General features: G+C 33.7%; 1 non-coding gene across 1 annotated transcript; it reads left to right on the forward strand.

The window, feature by feature from the left end:
* The first annotated feature begins 5,810 nt into the window (after positions 1-5,810).
* Positions 5,811-5,892, forward strand: Trnal-aag. The gene has a single exon. It is a non-coding gene; the product is annotated as a tRNA-Leu (tRNA).
* The last annotated feature ends 835 nt before the right edge of the window (positions 5,893-6,727 follow it).

A 6,727-nucleotide genomic window follows, 5' to 3' on the forward strand; every position in this document is an offset into this window, starting at 1 on the left:
TTTAGAGGGATGACACCCAACCTAAAAGCAATGATCGCTCTAAATGTGTGGCAAAGCTCATATTCTGGAGCTCTTCTTTTGTCGGCGAATCTCAGAGCCGGATAAAGCCATTGGACCGAAAACATTACTAATGGCTCTTCTTAATGAACTCGAATATGATTTTTTCATGGTATCTTGAACCATACTCACACACGCACACAATAGTTCCACACAAACTTGTTTCCAATTTTCTTAATATTTTATCTACATAGATGAAACCCAAAAACTTGTTTTCGGATTCCATTGAAGTTTATCTATCTTCTTTCCTTTTGAAGATGTGCGTGCGTGGGTGTCAAAGAGTGTAAAGGTAAAGTTTAATTGTTCAAGATAGTCTGGCTGCTCCCCCCCTTTTTTTACGATACCGCCACCTCCGTTGTTCTTTCATTCGAAAAACGAATCAGAATTCGACTCCCAAATATTTCCAACAACTTTTTCCCCTTGTAGAGCATCTAATATCAACTCTTCATTGTTTCTTTTTAACTATTTTTTTTCTTTCTTCTTTTTTTTCAACTTCCTCTACTCTATTTTTCTCATTTTCGTCCTCTCATCATCATCATCACATTATCTTATCCTCCTTTTTCTTCTTCTTCTTCTTCTTCTTCTCCTTCTTCTTCTTCTTCTTTTTCTTATTCTTCTTCTTCTTCTTCTTCTTCTTCTTCTTCTTCTTCTTCTTCTTCTTCTTATCTTCTCGCTCTTGTTTTTCTCCTCCTGCTTCTTCTTCTTTCCTTCTCCTTCTCCTCTTCCCTCACCTTCCTCACCTCATCACTCCTTGTACTTGTTTTATCGTGATCTCATATTCTCACTCTCTTTAAATCCAATTTCTTCCTTCTATGTTCCTTTCAAAATTATTCGCACTTTCTTACAATCAAAGCCATTCATTTCTATCGTTAATTTCTATCCTCTATCCTTCTTCTTGTCTTTCATCACATCTTTTCTCACCTCCACTTTCACTTTCTTCCTATTCTTCCAATTTTTTGTTTTCATCCCTCAAACTATAGTGTAACAGTAATATTATTGACGTGATCAATTTCCTCATTTCTCTGTTCATCCCTCTCCTTCTCATTAATCTCTCTCTTCATCTCCTTCTTCGTCACCTCCTCCCACTACTCTCTCTTTTTTCAATTTCTCGAAATTCTCCTCCTATCTACTTCTTTATTCATTTTAATTCCGTTTTTGTCAATCGTTTTTAATCACACCTCCACCTCTCAACGTATCACCCTAATTCGCCTGTCCTCTGGGTAGAAGCACCTAATCGTTGGCGAGCAGCAGACGAAACACTATCCGCTCGTCTTGTGTGTTCCAGGCCTTCAAAAGGTTGCTTTCTGTCATAGAATGTGATAGGATCGTTTACATTGTACATCGATCTGTACACCAAATTCCTTTCTGCCACTTATTCAGCACATTAGGCTTGTTGAATTCCACTGCTGCTGCTTAGTCCTAGCCTAACTTCGATTAGGTATCAATTGTACCACTGTGCCTATTGCTTCCATTTAGAGAGGTTGGAAAAGGGAAATAAAAATTCATTTTACCACAGCAATGCTGTTTAAATTATTTTGATTACTTTTCTACTACCGTAAAATTATATTATTTGATATTCGATGTGAAAATCACAGGTTCAAGTGATATTGATATGTTAAGCATCCCTACAAGAAGAAAATTGTATTATATATTCCATCTGAGAATTCATCGAAAACTGAACAGATCTAACCACAGACCTGTTTAGTTAAGTTTTGTTATAACCTAGCTACATTTGGGTTGTTGTATAAATTAGAATTGGAATCGTTTTGGGCTTCAGCCTGTAGTACTTTTTCAAAATTTATTCATATATACATTTATACATTGATACATACAATATCATTCTCAACTATGAATGATTGGGAAAGGAACAACAGGCGTGAAGCCTGTAAAACTGTTTCTTTCCCGAATTTAGATAGAAATTGTCCAAAAATAAGCTACAATTGAACTTCATCATTTTTGTCCAATTTTGAGTCCAAAATATATAAACTAGTAATTTAGAATTTAGAAAAGTTGAAACCCAAATTAAATAAGAATACTCCACTAAATCATCACTGATAACTGAAAAATACTGTATTAATAATTAAAAATTTTAAAACTTGAAAAGAAACAGAAACTTACTCCTAAAACAACAGCAAAAGTTGTGTAATTCTAAATGAATTTATAATTTGAATAATTCAAATATTCTATGTGAAAATCTCTGAAAAGTGTCAACCTGTTCGAATAATATTGACATGCATTTCCACGACAGTAAAATTTTATTGAATATTCTAATAATTAGCCTACCAGTAGTCTACTTGAAGAGGAAAAATTAAAACTTTGATAACATCTGTTATATGCTGTCCGTTTTTGTCCATACACTCCTGTAGACGTTGTGAGAAATTGTCCATAGTCCTCTGAAGCATTGTACTACCTAAAAGCACGTGTATACATAAACAAACCACGAACCCTTGGAACCCTGAGTGAATAAATTCGAGCAGTACCACGTGCAATGCTCCAGAGGAGTATGGACAACTTCTCACAACGTCTATAGGAGTGTATGGACAAAACCGGATAGCATATAATAGATGTTATTTTTCGTACATAATCAATCTTTTAATTTATCCTCCTCAATTTTATAATGGCAACATCCAAGGTACACACTAAAAAAAATAAAAATTAAATTTTGAGTTTCGTTTAAAAATGAGTGTGTAACTGTTATTTCGAATTATGCACACCTCCCTGCCCAAACCTGTATTATCCCATTTGTAGAATAATTATTATAGTTCAGACACAAATAATATGCATTTACTTGTGAAAACTTTAAACTATATACAGTTAATATATATATATATATATATATATATATATATATATATATATATATATATATATATATATATATATATCATATATTATCTAACATGCTGATAGCATCTTAATCAGCGTGAATTTCTGTGATTGTCCGCTCATTTTTCCGTTGAAATAATATTAATATAAGTAGCAACTTGACGTGACAATATGCAATTAGGTCTATTACACCACCACCATCGGTATCACATCAATTTCATCCATATCATTTCTATCAAAACTATTTAGAGTCGCATGTAGTCGTGAAAATGTTACATGAAGCATACAGCCGCTGGTTGACATGATTGCCACTGATTTTGAATGATGCTTTAAAAAAGACAACTCAGAAATTATTTAATGAATGAAGCAGCGGATGTAGTTAGGACTCGGAGACTTCCTCTTTGGTGGCAGTGTGTTCAAGTACTCTTGAAAACAGACACATACACACATTCACAATCGCAATTGTACCTGTGTGTTAGAATGATAACATGTTTCACATTTCGAATCCAAAGAGTTTTCACAACAATGAAAATAAATGTTCGTGCAGACAATGACTAAGCGCATGCGCGCCCGACTAGAAAGCAGTTTTATTATTATTTAGGCCCATAATAATCACACACACACTCATCAAAAAATTTAAAAGCATCCCATTATTTAGGCAGTTTATGTCTAATTTCCTGGTATTAGAATGAGAGTGGTTCCTGTTATGCAATTTTCTCTCATTTCGTTTAGTTTGTCGTCATTAAAATGACACCATTTTGCCGTATATACTCTGAGTCTTATGGGCTCTGGATAACTGATTTTTTATTTCATTCAAATCGCTATAAATGTATAACCAGAGAAGTAAGTACTCCTCTCTTTCAGATAGAAGATAGTTAGATCTTCCCTTATCTCTGGTATAAACTCAATACGGCTTTATCATGAATAGTTCTCGAACTATTGATCACTATTCGACTCACATTGGCATTCGGAATCTGGTATCGTCGGATCGTCACTGCTCAAAATAAATAGGCTAATAAATTTTAATGATTTTTCCACCAGAAAGTTTCAAATTCTAGTAGCTTGGTTTCATATTGTTCTTAAGATTGATGTTGTGAAATTTATAGGAAGTTATGTTTTTTAGAGGATATCGTTATTTCTGGAAATATTTATTTACCAATGTTTAATGTATGTTACATAGTATAGTAAATTTGGAACCGTTCAGATTTGGCATGTATGTTCAGTTGGCCATCTAGAGGCGCACTAGAGAGCGGATTTGGAAAAAAATACTCCCAAAATCTGCGTTTTCTCAGCATTTTCAAGAACTAATTGCCAAAAAATGTTCAAACTTGGTACACAGGCTCAGAATAGGTATGAAAATGTTGTATTAAGGTCTAAAAATTTTTTTTGATAGGACTTCAGAAATACGCCAAAGATAAGTCCAACATGGACGGTTTTACTGCGTTTTCCTTGTGTTCCCTAGCGTTCTTTCAGCGTTTTCTCACATTTTTCAAGAATCAATTGAGAGGAATTGTTCAAGCTTGATACAGAAGTTCAGCTAGGGTCTGGAAATTTTATCCTGACAGGGCTTTTAAATTACGCCAAAGATACGCCCAATATAGGTGCTTTTACAGCGTTCTCCAAGCGTTCCCCAGCGTTTTCTTAGAGGGTTTCTTTTCTCAAGTTTTTCATTGAGTTTTCAAAGTATTTTTCCACATTTCTCAAGCAAATTTATATCTGATAGGGTTATATGGGGTAAATACTGATGTTTGTTAAGTTCTCCATATCATTCCTGTTTCAAATTTCAAAGAACTATTGGACTAAAATACAATTATTATTCTCATAATATCCTATCAAAGTATATCCATAACTGAATATTTATTAATTCTGATAAAAATAAAGATCTTTGCAACCCTGCACTACATAATTCGAAGAAAACTGGTGATTGGATCGAGGCTGGAAATCTCTTTCGATTTTTTGGCGGAAGGAAGAATGCTCGAATGAAAAATGCAGGTGAGCAAAGCTAGATGGATAAGGCGAGCGAAGCGAGCCTGCCGGCTAGTATATCTATATTTCTATAATTCAAACGATCGTTTTTTTGTTTTAATTTTTTTTTTTTAGTTTTGGTCACTGCAGGTTTCAGTTTGCAGCAAACAGGGCCTGGCTACTGCAGGGCCTGAGTTGCGCCCTGCGCGAGGGTGCCCAGGCCCTCAACATAAATCCACCCATTTATATCAGGGGCCTACCAAGTTTTGTAGTATTGATCACTTGCTTACTAGATTATATTATTCTTATATTTATAACGAGCAGTTATCCGTGCTTCGCAAGAGTCTGTGAAAAGCACAAATAGATTCAATTTATTTAATTTAGTTTTATAGTCTCATATGCTGATAATAATTTGTAAAAAAAACTATTTGATGCGGCTTTCATACGTGAACATTTGTATCACAAATTGAAAAATTTCAATTAATGTTTACAATTATGGTTATAATGTTTTCAATTATTCAAACTATTATACTAAATTGATAAAAAATAAAAATAGCCCCATAGCCAATTCCTTCCATTATTATATTGTGAAAGAAAGATACAGTACCTATAACAATTAAATTGATTTTTAGTTATTGGATATCCATTGTTTTTAATTTATTATGTTATACTATATTTGATACAATTTCTACGCATCTAGGCCTACATAATAATATTATATTTAGGTAAAATATTAGAAATGTTTTCCAGGTGCAACACAAAGTCTAAAAACGCATGAAACATTGACTTCTGCTACTAGATTTTTCGCCCTTGCATATTTTTTACGCTCTGGATGATAGTTGGGCTGGAAGGGACAGATCAAAGATTTAAATGCTTTTTGAAAAGTAACACTCAACAATCTTATCTGAACTACAGATCATCCGTACTCTCAAGTATGTCAATTTTCGATGAATCTTCCAAGTGGTAGCGTGGCCGAGCGGTCTAAGGCGCTGGTTTAAGGCACCAGTCTCTTCGGAGGCGTGGGTTCGAATCCCACCGCTGCCAGTATTTTTTTGCTGCTGAGTTTTGCATTTACTGCTGCGTTTGTTTAGAATATTACTATTTTTATTTTTCTTAAATATGTTAAATAATTTAGGTTTCATCCACAACTGAAGAACTGGCAAAGTATAATAAAAATACTAGTAATAAGGAGTAGGCCTAATAGTAATTGCAGTAATTACTAGTTATTAGCAAGTATGTAAATCTCTTTTAATAGAGCCCGAAAATAAGTATCTGAAATTCATTTCACATTCTACATTTCTACAGAAAGAATACAGTATTAGATTTATTAAGGGTCTTGATTATATTATGAGAAACGTATACACTCTAGTAATAAAATTGAAAAAAATGTATAATTTCTTATTGTAGGATCGTAAATCAAGAGTACATCTTTACATACAGAATATTTTAACTGATACAAACTGAATATTACTAAATATAGTATTCCTAAATGGCATGATTTTGACAATAACAAGAAGAAGCAATGCATAACTATTTGCTTAAAGAGAGGAAGAAATAATTTTTTGACCTGACGAAGGTAGAAGTGGAAGACCTGTTACTAATAGTCATCCTTCTCCCCCCTCGTTCAGATTCTCATTTTGTTTCAATCATGCTTGTTTAGACTACTTGAGTCAGGAGATGAGAGCAACTATTGAAAGTTATAATTTTGAGCATTGACTCCGTCGATATCAAAGGAAGACCGATTACGTCTTCTTTATTGCCTTTTCATCTCTTTTCTTTTCTCCTCCTCCTACCACTTTTCTTCCTCATCATTTCCTCTTTTTAACTCTTTATTTGAACATACTCTTTTGGTCTTCTGAACCCAAACAAGGAGAAGAAG

The sequence above is a fragment of the Nilaparvata lugens genome, chromosome 7 (genome assembly GCF_014356525.2).
Source record: "Nilaparvata lugens isolate BPH chromosome 7, ASM1435652v1, whole genome shotgun sequence".
Taxonomy (NCBI): Eukaryota; Metazoa; Arthropoda; class Insecta; order Hemiptera; family Delphacidae; genus Nilaparvata; species Nilaparvata lugens.